Source organism: Mycteria americana, unplaced genomic scaffold (genome assembly GCF_035582795.1).
Source record: "Mycteria americana isolate JAX WOST 10 ecotype Jacksonville Zoo and Gardens unplaced genomic scaffold, USCA_MyAme_1.0 Scaffold_39, whole genome shotgun sequence".
In the NCBI taxonomy this organism is placed as follows: Eukaryota; Metazoa; Chordata; class Aves; order Ciconiiformes; family Ciconiidae; genus Mycteria; species Mycteria americana.
In genome coordinates, this window is record NW_027445626.1 from 1,186,493 (window position 1) to 1,201,507 (window position 15,015).

Sequence of the window (15,015 nt, forward strand, 5' to 3'; positions counted from 1 at the left end):
ATCCCCAGAGAGCCTGACAGCAAGAACAGGATAACAACAGCAATAACACAGACAAGTGGAGAAACAAGGAAAAATACAGTGAGGGTCTGGCTGAGAGAGGCGAGGGGAGAGGCAGCCGGGCACTCAGGACAGCGTTGCCCTTACCCAGCTGTGCACGCCACCTCCCAGACACCAACATTGCCAGGCAGTTGGTGTCAGCCCCTGTGCTCTGCAGAGGGAAGTGGGCATGTGGCTGGAGAGCTGCAGCACGGCTCTGCTGGAGCTGTGGCTGCAGAGGAGGTGGTTCATGCCTTGGACCCCACTGCCCTGAGGGCAGAGGCTTTGCTGGGTGGGAGAGGAGGCAAGGGGGCTTGCTCAGAGGAAGGGGTCTGTGATGGAGGGGATGTTACGGAGTTTTCTGAATTCTCCTTCTACAACAAATCTGGTTTAAGTTTCCTCTCCTTCCCTGATCGTAACCCTGCTGCCTGGAGATTTTCCTCCTGGGAAGTGATTCCCTGGGCCATGTCTTTTCCCTGTCAGCACTCACAGACCCCATCCCAACCTCTGTGCACTCACCTTGGCCCTACAGAAACCTGCCTGTTTGCAGGGCACTGCCTGGGCACGTGTTCCTCTTTGGAGGTTCAAAAGGGCTGGTGAGAACAGCCCTGACGGGTCCAGCAAACGTGATGCTGGTTCTGTCCATAGGCAGAGGAGTGGCTGAAGGCAGTTTAGGAGGCTATTAGCAGACCTGCTGAGCCCTCATATTTACAGCTCAGAAGTCTCAATGACTTGTCCAAGCTTGACAGGTCCTTTTCTATTTCTCTTTCCTGCCCCTACCCCTGCTCCTGTTCCCTGCCCTCCAAGTAGGAAACTGACAATAGACTCAGGAAGTCTCTTTCTAGGAAACTCTGCCTTGACCTTCCTCTTGAAACACCCCCTTGGAAGTTTCCTAGTGGTGATCTGGAGCTGTGAGCAGCCCTGAGTGATGCAGCAGAAGGACCCTGCCCTGCCAGAAGTTGTTCCTTCCACCCACAGCTTCTTTCTGCAGTGCCATGGGGAGCTCCCCGGGCAGGCTGAGTGCTGACCCTGGCAGGCGGCAGAGTCCCTGCCCGGGCACACAGCCCTCTGGGGCACAGGGACTCTGAAGGACAACCCTGGGCACCTTGGCTGCACACACACATTCACAGCCCTGCAGCTGTCCCTGGTAGAAGGCAGCTGTGATGCCCTGTCCCTCTGATGGTGCAGCAGGGAAGCCCTGCTCTGCAGCATGTCCTCCTCTACGCTAGAGGAACCGTGGAAGTCCTCCTGACTGTGGGATGTGCCAGCTTTTGGAGATCCTTCCACAAACTGCAGATACATTGCCTTTCATGCAGGTACTTACCATGTAGAGGGCTGTGAAGATTTCTCCCCCAGCAAGCTCTCAACTTTCCACACAGCCCAGACTGCCTTTAAGCTCTCTCTGCCCTGCTCCTCTCCCCTCGGTGCCTGCAGGCTGTGCCCTCAGCCCTGCTGTGCTTTGCAGAGCTGCTGCTCCTGGGCAGAGCTGTCTCTCTGCAGCTCTGCCCACTTGCCATGAGCTCCCTCTGTCCCAGGAGCCCAGCCCAGCTCAGCAGCAGAGGACCAGCCCAAGGTAGCAATTTCTCTGCCCCCTCCGGGTTCCCTTGATTTGTGGCTGGGGCTCCAGGGGAACCTACTGTGGAACAAGCTGAAGGAATCACTGATGTTCCCTCTCTCAGCTGGGGTGAGACACTTCGTTCCAGCAGTGGCATTTCTCTGCTCAGAGACAGAGTTGGGTCGAAATATCAACTTTTCTTGGCCCATCATTAGACAGGACAGCCAGACAGACACAGGCAGGGATCTCTTTTTGCCCTGCTGAGGGAAGGGATTCAGCTGAGTCAGTCAAGGCATCCTCTCCTTGGTTTGTAGTCCTGGGGCTGGAAGGGGACTCAGCTCCCTGCCATGCACACCACCAACCCACAGGAGGTGGGATGCCTCTTGCCTCTCTTCAGGTGGTCATTCAATAGACGCCTGCATTTGAGCTCCTTCTCTCAGCTCCCATGGAAATTAATGGTGATGGAGGCCAGGAGTGAGCTGTTCAGATGCAATTGTGTGGTGACATTTGAGGGGCCAGAGGTGGTCAAAGATATGTGCAGGTAATAGAGACAGATCGAAGATAGGTGCAGGCAGATGTAGAGACAGGACACCACCTGGGGGCATCTTCTTGGAGGCCCTTGGGAGTTTCCTGTGGCCAACTGAAATGACAGCTGATGCCCAAATTAAGGGCAACTGAACCTGTCCCCACTCATTATGTTCAGGGTGGCCTATATCCATATGATGGAATGAAGTCATATGCCATATGAGAGCCCAGTCTCACTCTTCCTTCTTCTCCATCTGTTGGATTTACTAGGTCTCCACTCACTGCATTGGCAGTTGCCTCATGTTCATCCCCACATTGCCTTTCAGAATTCAGGGTATCTACTCACTTTAATGTTCCAATCCAGTCCCACAGAGCTCCCTGAGATGCCAGGGCTGGCAGGGACAGCACAGGACCTGCAGGAAAGCAATTCCCACTCAGGGCGGGTGCACGACAGACAGCCTTGACGGCATTGCAGGGAGTGCGATTGATGCCTGTGTGCCAGGGACTGTTGCCATCAGTCAGAGGCATTGGTCATCAGATGCCTTCGGAGAAGCAAGGTCTGTCTTTTCTCTGGCACAACAGCTGCATGCATTGCCTGAACACAAAGCACCCCACACTGGGGTCTTTACTCACTCCCTTGAGGATTCCATCAAGGAACAGACCAATGATTTTAACAGTGTGCCTGCATACATCTTGTCTTCAAGGACAGCATAATCCAAGCACAGACATGCTTCCTATCAAAACTTAGTTGAAACTCAAAAGGGCATTCAAGGGCATTAAGATGAGCTGTTGCTACCTCAGGAACAGCTAAAGAAGAGTCAGAAATACTGTGAGACCACTGCTACATTTAGTAAGAGTAGGTGTAGATAGATGTGAGCTACTCTACGTCCTCTTTGCCTCAGTTCCCACCAGCGAGGTCTCCCAGGCCTTTCTGCTTTGAGGCAGAACTCTGGAGGAGAACAACCAGCAGTGGATGGGGATCAAGCCAGGGGTTACTTGAGCAAACTCCACCCTTACCACTCCATGGCACTGGAGGGGCTGCATCCAAAGGTGCTGAGAGAATGTTTTTCACCACTGGTTCATTATAATTGGAGTAAGAAAGGCACTCAGACTCTGTGAGATATCATTTAAAATGCTGTTCATCACCACTAACACTATAAAGAGAGAATCATGCAGATAATCTCAGGTCCCTTTTAGATGGTGGGACCCCAGGTGGTGTAGCATTGAACAGGCCTCTGACCCACCCGCAGCATGCCATGCGGACCCCACCCATAGAAGACATTCCCCTGTTTGGATCATTCAAGCTGCTGTAGGAATTTCTTGGCAAAAAAGAACTCTTCTCATCATCTCTACAGTCTAACAGAACTGATGTTCTCATGAGAAATTCTTGCTGCCTTGTTAGCTACAGGCAAGGCCACGCAGGAGGCGTAAGGGCCAGTACTGAGGGCCAGGCTCCTGTGAGACAATGTGTTCCTGAAGTTGTCCTGCGGCCAAGGGCTCTGTTCTGCACAGCACAGGCGTGAAGGCCAGGCTGTACGTGCAGTGCCGCACAGCTCAATGGACAATGGTCTTCTGGTCAGGGTCACAGCTCAGGTTTGCCTGTTAGAAGTCTGCACTCCACCCTGGTGCCAGAGCTGAGCTGCTGCGGTCCAAATGTACATAGGCAGGAGGAGGTGGATCACAGGCAGGAGGAGCTGGAGCCCCATGGCTTGTCACACAATTGTGACGGTTTTGGATTAAATGAGATGTGGTGGGACTGCTTGCTCATATGGGGTTCTGCAATGGAGGAACGCAGGCTCCGCTGGAGAGACTGGCAGGCAGGATGAGTATGGGGGATGCCCCCCGTGTTGAGGGGATGGCCCCTGTGTTCTCTTCCTGTGGAGGAGGACAACCAGCGGTGGATGGGAATCAACTCAAGGGTGACTTGAGCAAACTCAACAGAAATGGAGATGGGTTTTTTGACCAGATCCCTGAACGCAAGTATTGGTACGCCATGACACCTGAGATTCCCTTTTTTTGGTCCAGAGGAGTATGATGCTGTTGTGCATGGAGTGATGCACTTCACTCGTAAAAGAGAAGCAAAAAAGTACTTGATTGATATAAAACAGTGCATAGAGGCCAGGATGAAACTGTCAGGGAGACCCTGCTGTTGAGTCCTGAGGTTCAGAAAGGACCCCCTTGCTTCCTAAACTCCTTCTCAGAGAGGAGTCTAGGTGCGGCTAGTTCCAGTCTTTGTGTCAGACTTGGTTAATGATCCATGTCTAAAGGATTATATATGCACAATCAATCCTTTCTATCGCTTATTTAAGATTGCAATATTTAGCATGCTATTCGTCACTAACCAAGTATCTGTTGCAGCAAGGAATCTCTCAGTGTCGAGGACTAACCTTAAGAGGCGTCCCGGCTCAAGGGGAGATCCTGGTGTGCAGCCCGCTGCCATGCAGGAGAGCTCCAAGGGCTCTTGGGCTGCTCACTATTTATGGGGGTAAGATGATTGACTCATAGTCACATTTGCATACCAACCACAGATTTTAGTTTCTTTACTGTGGTTAGGTGGGCGCATTGCGCAATAACCCCTGGCTATTGTGTTGTTACCCGTTTCCCGAATCCACTTTGAGCCAGATGCAGCCATCGTGAGCACATGCATGTATTACGACTGCCACTCCTGGTTATCATTTGAGCAGGGTTACAGGAGATAAAGGTCAGGTTGGGGGGCCGGGGGGGTAACACACCATCACACTGCACCCCATGCCTATAGTCAATTCATCTTATTCTCTACAGCGTGGTGGTACAGTCACCTCTTGCCGCTGTGCCATAAATAGTATATAAATAATTTATGCCTTTCAGACCCAGAGTAACTAGATAGTGAAGTATTGCTCTTTGCTATGTATTAGCTTGTATGTTTTGGGTGGTTGGAGTTGGGTTATTTGTTTTATCCTGTAGACACATCAGTGTTAGTTAGTAAAATCACAATGGGGTGAAGCATGAGATTAAAAACTCCCGTTGCTGTTGGTGACCATCCAAGAAGAGTTTCCCACCAATGGTGTTCCCCATCCTTCTTCACTCTTTCCAAGACATGGAATATCTCTTCTGTGTCATGATGAGCGGTGATCAGAGGTTTGTGGCCATTGTTTCACATGCATTCTAGCAGTTGACACAGGTCATCGTGTTGTAGTATTTTCTTCACCAATGTAAGATTCATTCTGATGAGGGCAGGCAATAAATCGTGACTCAATGTATAATTAGATCATAACAGTTGATAAGACCTAACAGGAGCTGAATAACTGAAGTCACATCCCATCATTTTTGAAAAGTTACAAACACAAATATGTGAGCGATCGCTTGTATCTACACTAATGTTATCTAGGAATATAAAATCACAAAGAATGCTCATACAAAGACTATTGATGGGGTAAGATGATTTACTCATAGTCATATTTACGTACCAACCACAGATTCTAGTTTCTGCAGGGCGTGCATTGCACAATAGCCCTCGGCTATTGTGTTCTTATCTGTCTCCTGAATTCACTTTGAGTCGGATGCAGCCATCATGCGCAGATGCATCCATTGTGACCACCAGTGCTAGTTATCACTGGAGCAGGGTTACAGGAGACAAAGGTTGGGGGCGGGGGAAGCAGGGTAGGCCAAAGCATCCCAGTGGAGACAAGTGATTGCTCTGCCTTGAGTAGAAAAGGAAGCCTGGACAATTGCACCCAAGCTGTCCAGTGCTGGGGAGAATGAGAAATGAGTAGGTCTGGATACTGTAGAGGCTGCAAAGGACGTGCTCCTGCAACCCAGAGATGGTGGGATGAATGCAGATTTGGCTATTCAAAAGAGAGTATTTCATTCACTTTTTCTCTTTGCTTCCCTCTGTGAATTGAGGCAACTTGTGACTTCAGCATGGGACTTGCTGTGTGCCAAGACGGAATATGGACAAACAGAGTCGGAAGCAGGGAGTGCTTTTGGGTTTCTTGGGATCTGTGCTTGACACAAAAATGCGTTTTCTATAGGTCTAAGGCTATCCACTGTGGAGAGTGGACTTCAGGGGAAGTAATGTGCACTTAATAGACAGCAGAGGAGTGCATTTTATTTTTTATTGCACCATGCCTTCCTTTGGTTTTGTCTTTTGGCAATTAAGAAACATCCTTCTGTGTCTGGGTGCAGCTCGTTCCCCAAGTAAAGCAGGTGGAAACTGGTGCCAATGGGCTGAAACATGCAGCTACAGACTGTAGTGGAGAAAGCTCAGATGTGAACAAAGGTGCTGTAAATCCCAGGTGCCTGATGAGAGACATGTGGGGTTGGAGGGAGGGACAAAGGTTGCCCATAGAGTGTCTGACACACAGGGTCTTGACTTCAGTCTTGAATATGTTTGCTTTCAATGTCATTTGGAGATTGCTATTGCCCTTAACGCGTAAGCAGACAAATGAAGAAAAGGGGAAGAAAATGAAATCCTTTCTTTCTGTTTTTCACTATTGAAATCTTTTCACTTCTGAAATCTCTCTAATTAACCACATAAGACCTGGGGAATGAAGAAAATTATGCCCAGAGAGTTGGCTTCTTAGGGCATTTTGTATGTGAATGAGCCCTGTGGTGCCAAGTTCCTGAACTGCAGATGCTAAAAGTGGAACGAACTGGCCTCTAGAGAAATAAAAGTCAGCAGCAAACCTCCAAGTTTCTGAAGGTGTTAGCAGTCCTCAGTGAGAGCCATCCCTGAAGAGACCATGGAGGGAATGAGCAGACAAATCTCCCGCTGTTGCCCCCATAATCCAAGGGGAATTGAAGTTGGGCCAGAGCATTGATCTGCTTGAGAGTAGGAAGGCTCTGCAGAGGGACCCGGGCAGGCTTTATCAATGGGCTGAGGCCAATTGTATGAGGTTCAACAACGCTAAGTGCTGGGTCCTGCACTTGGGTCACAACAACCCCATGCAATGCTCCAGGCTTGGGGAAGGGTGGCTGGAAAGATGCCTGGTGGAGAAGGACTTGGGGGCGTTGGTCGATAGCCAGCTGAATATGAGGCGGCACTGTGCCCAGGTAGCCAAGAAGGCCAAGAGCATCCTGGCTTGTGTCAGAAATAGTGTGGCCAGCAGGACTAGGGAAGTGATCATCATTTTGTGATCGGCACTGTTAAGGCTGCAGCTCAAATACTGTGTTCACTTTTGGGCCCCTCACTACAAGAAAGACATTGAGGTGCTGGAGCGTGTCCAAAGAGCAACGAAGCTGGTGAAGGGTCTGGAGCACAAGTGTGACGACGAGCGGCTGAGGGAACTGGGGTTCCTTAGTCTGGAGAAAAGGAGGCTGAGGGGAGACCTTCTCGCTCTCTACAGCTACCTGAAAGGAGGTTGTAGTGAAGTGGGTCTCATTCTCTTCTCCCAAGTAACAAGTGACAGGACAAGAGGAAATGGCCTCAAGTTGCACCAGGGGAAGTTTAGATTGGGCATTAGGAAAAATTTCTTCACCGAAAGGGTTGTCAAGCATTGGAACAGTCTGCCCAGGGAAGTGGTTGAGTCACCACCCCTGGAGGTATTTAGAAGACATGCAGAGGTGGTGCTTAGGGACAGGGTTTAGTGGTGGACATGGCAATGCTAGGTTAACACCTGGACCTGATGATCTTAAAGGTCTTTTCCAACCTAAATGATTCTATGTTGCTATCATTCTATGATTCTACTTTTTGCCCATCCCTCTGGCCTGGCTATGCCCTTTGGGATGGCAGCCGTGCCCTCCAGTGTACTGTCTCCTCTCCTCAATATCGTTTCATCTACAAGTGCTATGAAAAAGAACTCTCTCATCTCCTCCAGATCATTAAAACCACGTTAAATAGGGCAAGTGGCAGGACAGACCCTCGCAGGAGCCTTCTAGCTAGGTGCCTCCAGGCAGACTACCACACATTGACCACATCCCTCTGAGCCCCACCAGCCATCTGGTTATTTACCCCTCCTCTTATGCACCCATGCAGGCCATAATACCCTAACGTGGGCACAAGAATACTGTGGGGGATGATGTTGAAAACTTCACTGACTTCCAGGTTAAAAGACAAGCACTGCTCTCCCTGTGTCCAGCCAGCCTGTTCTTTCATTCCCGAAAGCAAAGAGGATGGCAAGACACAAGCTGCCCTGGGTCAAACCAGTCAGCTTCTTTTTGAGACACCCAGAAATGGGATCTGAGTGGACACACTCTGGGGCACAGCCTTGAGTTTCACTGCTCCTCCGCTGGGCATTTTGGAAAGGTGCATGCAATGTTTGGGTTCTGCCAGTCATCAGGGAGTCCCCCCAGTCTCCATGACCTTATAAAGGTGACGGAGAGTGTCCTCACTGTGAGATTGGCTTGCCCTCTCAGCTCCCTGGGATGCCTCCCCTCCTGTCCTGGAAAGGATTGCATTTGCTCAAGCAACCCCTGACTTGATCCACATCCACCGCTGGCTGATCTCCTCCAGAGTCCTGCCCTGAGTCACAGAGGCCTGAGAGACCTTGCTGGGGAAGACTGAGGCAAAGAGGATAACAGAGAATCTCACAGTTATCTACACCTGCTCTTACAAAACTCAGCAGTGGCCACACAGTATCTTTGTTTCTGCTTTAACTGTTCCTGAAGTAGTAAACACTCATTACGGTGCCCTTGAATTGCCTTTCAAGTTTAGTTTGAGTTGCGATCTGGACTATTGCTGAGCTTGGAGGATGCTGCCCTTGAAGACCAGCTGTACTGAGCTTTGCCACCATGTCACAGCTCTGTCTCCCACAGTCACAGCTCCAGCTCATCCTGTCTGTGCCCCTGTCTGAGGGCATTGCTGCACATTTGAGCTGAAGCACCCCAGCTGTGGCACCAGGCAAGCTCATACTTGCCCTAAGGAAACCTGTTACCAAGTGTCCAAGACCCCATGTGTGCAAAGGCTTTGCTTCAGAGCAGAGACATGGCATGGACAAAAGACAGCTGAATGTCCTTCTGTTCCTAGGACTACAAACCCAGAACGTAATGAGAAACCCAGAATGAAATGACAATCCCAGAATGAAATGCCTAAATTCACTCAATTGAAGACATTTCCCAGCTTGCAGAAATTAGATCCCTGCCTGTCACCTTCCAGGTGTCCTGCCTAATGATGGAACAAAAAAAAAAGGTGATTCTCATGCCTGACTCTTTTCCCAATAGGAGAAATGACACTGCTGGAAAAAAGTGCCTCTCCCCAGTTGAGGGAAGGAACCATCAGTGGTTCCTTCAGCCTGTTTCACAGCAGGTTCCCCTGGAGCCCCAGGGACACCTGGAGGGAGGCCAGAGGGGGCAGAGGAAGTGCTGCCTTGGGCTGGTCCTCTGCTGCTGAGCTGGGCCGGGCTCCTGGGACAGAGGAAGTTCATGGCAAGTGGCAGAGCTGCAGAGAGACAGCTCTGCCCAGGAGCAGCAGCTCTGCAAAGCGCAGCAGGGCTGAGGGCACTGCCTGCAGACACCGAGGGGGGAGGAGCAGGGCAGAGAGAGCTTAAAGGCAGTCATGAGTGGGAAGATGGCTGAGACCTCACTGGAGGAGAGATCTTCAAAGCCCCCTACATGGTAAGTCTCTGGATGCAAGGCAATGTACCTTGTGTTCCTGCAGGGATCTCCCAAAGCTGGCACATCCCACAGCCTATGGGGTCTTTCAGGAGGACTCTTACAGTTTCTGTAGTGTAGAGGAGGAGGATGTGCTCCAGAGCAGGGCTTCTCTGCTGCACTGTCCAAAGGACAGGCCATGATGGCTGCCTTCTCCCAGGGACAGCTGCAGGCTGTGAATCTGGGTGTGCAGCCAGGGCTGCCCACAGCAGGGTTCCAGCACCCCAGGGGGCTGTGATCTGGGGCAGGGACTCTGCTGCCTGCCAGGGTCAGCACTCAGCATGCCCGGGGACCTCCCCACGGTGTTGTGGGGAGAAGCTGTGCATGGAAGGGGCGACCCCAGGCAAGGCAGGGTTCTTCTGCTGTTGAGAGGGCGCTGCGTGGGACAGCGCTGCTATCAGATCCAGGTCATGCCCAGGTCATATCCGAGGGGACTTGTCATGAGTACGGTCAGGGCAGGGTTTCCTGCTTGAGTCTGTGTTTTCCTGAATCTGTGCTTCCACTTTTCTCTGGCTTGGCTTGGTGGGAATGGAAACTCAGCTGTGTGGGCTAGAGAAGGGGCTGAGACTCCTAAACCATCACCCTGGGGTTTACTAGGAACCTCAGCAAGTGCCTTCACCCCCCACCAGCCTACAGATAAAACCAGCATCACCTTTCCAGTTTCATCAGGGTTTGTGTAACCTGCTCGTTGGTCCCTGCACACACACACAGAGGCTGCAGGGCAGAGCTGGGCACACAGGGGCTGGGATCGGGGCTGTGAGCACTGGCAGGGAGGAGAGATGGGGCCAGAGAAACAGGTCCCAGCTGGGACAGCTCCAGGCAGTAGAGACATGGGCAAGGAGGGAGCGAAATAGGAAGCAAAACCCTGCTGCAGGGGAGATATGGGCACCTCCCGGCCATGCCCTGCAGTGCAGATGCCTTCCCTGAGCAACACCCCTCTTGTCTCCTCTCCCACCTAGCAAAGCCCTCGGCCAGCCCGTGGGGTCGAGGGTGTTAGTTACCCCCTCGTTCATCTGCCAGCAGAAGAGATGAAGTGCATTTCTCCTGCCATGTGCCCGTTTCCTGCTGAGCAGGGGCTGAAGGGGACTGCCCTGCATTATCAACATCTGGGAGGGGTTGTGCAGTGCTGGGTAAGGCAAAGGCTTTCCTGAGTGCCCCTCTGCCTCTCTGGTGGCTCCCTCAGCTGCTCCTGGTGTTGATGTGAGGCTCTCTGGGAAGAGTAGTTTCAGCTGCAGAGTCAGGCACTGATCTTGGGGGTCCTCCCATTCACATGTGTTTAAGGCAATGAGGTGTCCAGCTTTCCTCTAACCTGTGAAGCTCTGGGCAATGCAGTCTGGGAGGCTAGGAAATGAGCTGGGTTTCCCCTCACCAGATGGCATCATTAGTACACTTGGCTGTCTCTTTGGGGTGTCCTTCCAAACTGTCAGATGCCTTCCAGGATGCACAATGAGCCACGTGTGCCTTTGGCTACAAATGGGGTGCTAAGTCCTTGAGAAAGGGGAAGACATGTAGTGGTCTGCAGTGGATGCCTCTGCTCTCACCAGTGTCTGGTGACTCTTCAGGATAGCGTGGGAGTGTGATCACCCTCCATCTCAGAAAGGTGCGAGCACTGACCAGCACCCCTCACTCTTCGCTGAACCACCGGCAATCCTCTTGCCTTGTAGGACTCCTTCTGTTCTATTCTCCCTGAGTGCAGCAGAAATGCTGAGGGGTTCTGACATCCAAACACACTCCTCACGGGAGATGGAGGGGAGCTGTGAAAATAAAAATAACCTCTCCAACTGCCTTCTGCCATCCCCATTCCTTAGCACTGGCAGCGCAGATGCAGACAAGCTCTTCTGTTTTGGGAGCAGTTTCCTGTGACAAAGTCAAAAACTAGCACTGGCTCCTGCCCCCACCGTTCCCATGCACTCACTGCTGCAGAGCAGGGCTGACGCCTCGGCTGCCAGCACACAAAGCCCCTGCTCCTCACCACACACTGAACCAGCACCAACCAGAGCTCCAGCCAGAGAGCTGAAGGAAGGTCTGCTAGAAAGACAAAAGGGTGGTGGTGTGCAGCAGGGGAGGATTTATGAGAAATGGCTTTGATTTTGCTCTGAGAAGTCTCGCCTATTGTCTCACCGCCTTTTCCTCCTTGGACAGGTGCCCATGCCCAGAAGGAGCAAATGTCCAGTGCCAGCTCCATCACTGAATTCCTCCTCCTGGCATTCGCAGACACACGGGAGCTGCAGCTCCTACACTTCTGGCTCTTCCTGGGCATCTACCTGGCTGCCCTCCTGGGCAACGGTCTCATCATCACCACCGTAGCCTGTGACCACCACCTCCACACCCCCATGTACTTCTTCCTTCTCAACCTCTCCCTCCTCGACCTGGCCTCCATTTCCACCACTGTCCCCAAAGCCATGGCCAATTCCCTGTGGGACACCAGGGCCATCTCCTACCTGGCATGTGCTGCCCAGGTCTTTCTGTTTGTCTTCTTGATGTCAGCAGAGTTTTCTCTTCTCACCATCATGTCCTACGACCGCTACGTTGACATTTGCAAGCCCCTGCACTACGGGACCCTCCTGGACAGCAAAGCTTGTGTCCACATGGCAGCAGCTGCCTGGGGCAGTGGTTTCCTCTATGCTGTGCTGCACACTGCCAATACATTTTCAATACCTCTCTGCCAAGGCAATGCCCTGGACCAGTTCTTCTGTGAAATCCCCCAGATCCTCAAGGTCTCCTGCTCAGATGCTTACCTCCGAGAAGTGTGGGTTATTGTGGTTAGTCTCTTAGTAGCACTTGGCTGTTTTGTTTTCATTGTGCTGTCCTATGTGCAGATCTTCAGGGCTGTGCTGAGGATCCCCTCTGAGCAGGGACAGCACAAGGCCTTTGCATGTGCCTCCCTCACCTGGCCGTGGTCTCCCTCTTTCTAAGCACTGCCATGGTTGCCTACCTGAATGCACCCTTTATCTCCTCCCTATCCCTCAATGTGGTGGTGGCAGTTCTGTATTCGGTGGTGCCTCCAGCAGTCAACCCCCTCATCTACAGCTTCAGAGACAAGGAGCTCAAGGATGCGGTTTTGAAACTGATGATGGGATGTTTTTCTAAAGCAATAAACTGTCCTTTTCTGGATGCGTATCACTCATAATGGATGTCATTACAGGCTCAGCCTGTCTTCTGGAGGTTTTGGTGGTGGTGGTGGAGGGGTTTTTGCTCTGTTTTACATGTGATAATGTGCACAAAGAAATGTCTTTATTCATGCCATTTCTAATTCTGTATCTATCTTTGTAGTGTTACCTACAGACTGTTGAAAAGACTGTTGAAATAAGAGCCATGTTCTCTGTGTTTTTTTTAAAAAATAAAGGACCCTGCAGCAACTTCTTCAGCTGAGATCCTTTTTCTGAGACTTGTTTTGGTGCTGCAGTGGCAGAGCCTGCATGCAGAGGTGGAGGGCAAAAGAGTCCTGGCCCAGCAGCACTGCCAGGGAGCACCAGCGCTTGCTCTTTCTGCAGCTGTTCTCTTTTACATTCCACACTCTCTTTCTGAGCCCCTGTGTGGAGGTAAGGAAGGCTTGCTCTTGCAGCTTGGTCACAGTCCTTTTGGGTGGCAGTCCTGTGATTGCACGCAGTGACAGGCAATGGGCACTTCCTTGGCAGAGCTGACCTCCATAACAGAGTTTCCATCACCCAAGGGGATCTCCTGATGGCAGTGCCTGAAAGCTGACTTTTTCTTCCAAAGCTTCTCTCAAGAACAAGCCCAGGGAAGTGCCCTCAAGAGGAAAACACGATTGAACAGCTAAATTGTTTGAGTATCCAGGGTGGGAGCATGCGGCAGTGTCCTTGCACAGCCAGACCTCCTGGGGGAGAGAGGCAGGACCAGCAGAACAGGCTCTGGTCTGTGCCCATGCTCACTGTACACCCCAGGGAAGCTGCCCCAAGGCAACCGTCCCAGACCAGCCCATAACAATCACCATTTCCAGCACCGGACTCTCAGCCCTGCTCATACAGGTTGTTTATCCCTCCACAGTGCAACACTGCATGACTAGCTCAGAAGTCCATGTTTGTGTTGTACAGACGGAAGATCATGGAGCAGATCCTCCTGGAAGACATCTCAAAACCTATGGAAGAGAGGGAGGTGATTAGAGGCAGCCAACAAGGCTTCACAAAGGGCAAATGTGCCCGGCTTATCTGGCGGCCTTCTACCATGGAGTAACTGCATCAGTGGACAAGGCAAGAGCTACGGATATCATCTACCTAGGCTTCTGTATGTCCTTTGATATGGTCCCGCACAACATTCTTGCTGCTAAATTGGAAAGGCATGGGTTTGATGGATGGACTGTTAGATGGAGAAGGAAATGGCTAGCTGAGCACATGCAAACAGTGTCATGGTTTAGACCCAGCTGGCAACTAAACACCACACAGCTGCTCGCTCACTCCCCCCCCCAGTGGGATGGGGGAGAGAATCTGAAGAACAAAAGTAAGAAAACTCATGGGTTCACATAGAACAGTTTAAGAATTGGAATAAAATAATAGTAATAATAACAATTAATTGTAATGAGAAGGAAAACAACAAGAGAGAGAGAGGAACAAAACATAAGGAATGAAGTAAAAGTGATACAACCACTCACCATCTACCGACCAATGCCCAGCCAGTCCCCGAGCAGTGACCGCTACCCCACGGACAGCTCCCCCCCAGTTTATATACTGGCCATGACGTTATATGGTATGGAATAGCCCTTTGGTCAGTTTGGATCAACTATCCTGGCTGTGCCCCTCCCAGTTTCTCGTGCACCTGGCAGAGCATGGGAAGCTGAAAAGTCCTTGACCAGTGTAAACATCACTTAGCAACAGCCAAAACATCAGCGTGTTATCAATAATACCCTCATACTAAAATCGAAAACACAGCCCTACACCAGCTACTAGAAAGAAAGTTGACTCTATCCCAGCCGAAACCAGGACATCCAGCTATACCACCTGACCTAACCTCACCTCAGCCAGTCCATTTGACACACTGCAAGATCGAGTTACCCTTGGGATCATGCATTGTCACGATATAGCGCAAGCATTGGAACACTACAAAACAGAAGGAACTTAAGTCTCTCCACTCTGGTTATGCATGGAACCGAAGTATACTCAAGAGATGAATGGAGTTGGAATGACTCTCTTTGGCTGGCTAGACTTCAAGCCATTCCAGGGCAGACAATACAGATCAGCTGCCAAGTAACTAATGGGTCCACTCACCACAGGCCGACTGAAATTAAAACAGTCTATACTGACTCTTCCAGACCAAAAAACTACAAGGCTGAATGTTACAAAATGACCAAACCAAATTCAGATTGCTGGTACAATCTT

The 15,015-nt window shown here is 51.0% G+C and overlaps 1 protein-coding gene and 1 pseudogene across 1 annotated transcript in view; one reads left to right on the forward strand and one right to left on the reverse strand.

Annotated features, from left to right (window-relative positions):
• LOC142403600 (scavenger receptor cysteine-rich type 1 protein M130-like) overlaps positions 1 to 15,015 on the reverse strand; it is a 96,797-nt gene that overhangs the window by 14,211 nt on the left and 67,571 nt on the right. The gene's annotated exons all lie outside the window — the stretch shown is intronic.
• Positions 9,588 to 12,812, forward strand: LOC142403554 (olfactory receptor 14A16-like; annotated as a pseudogene).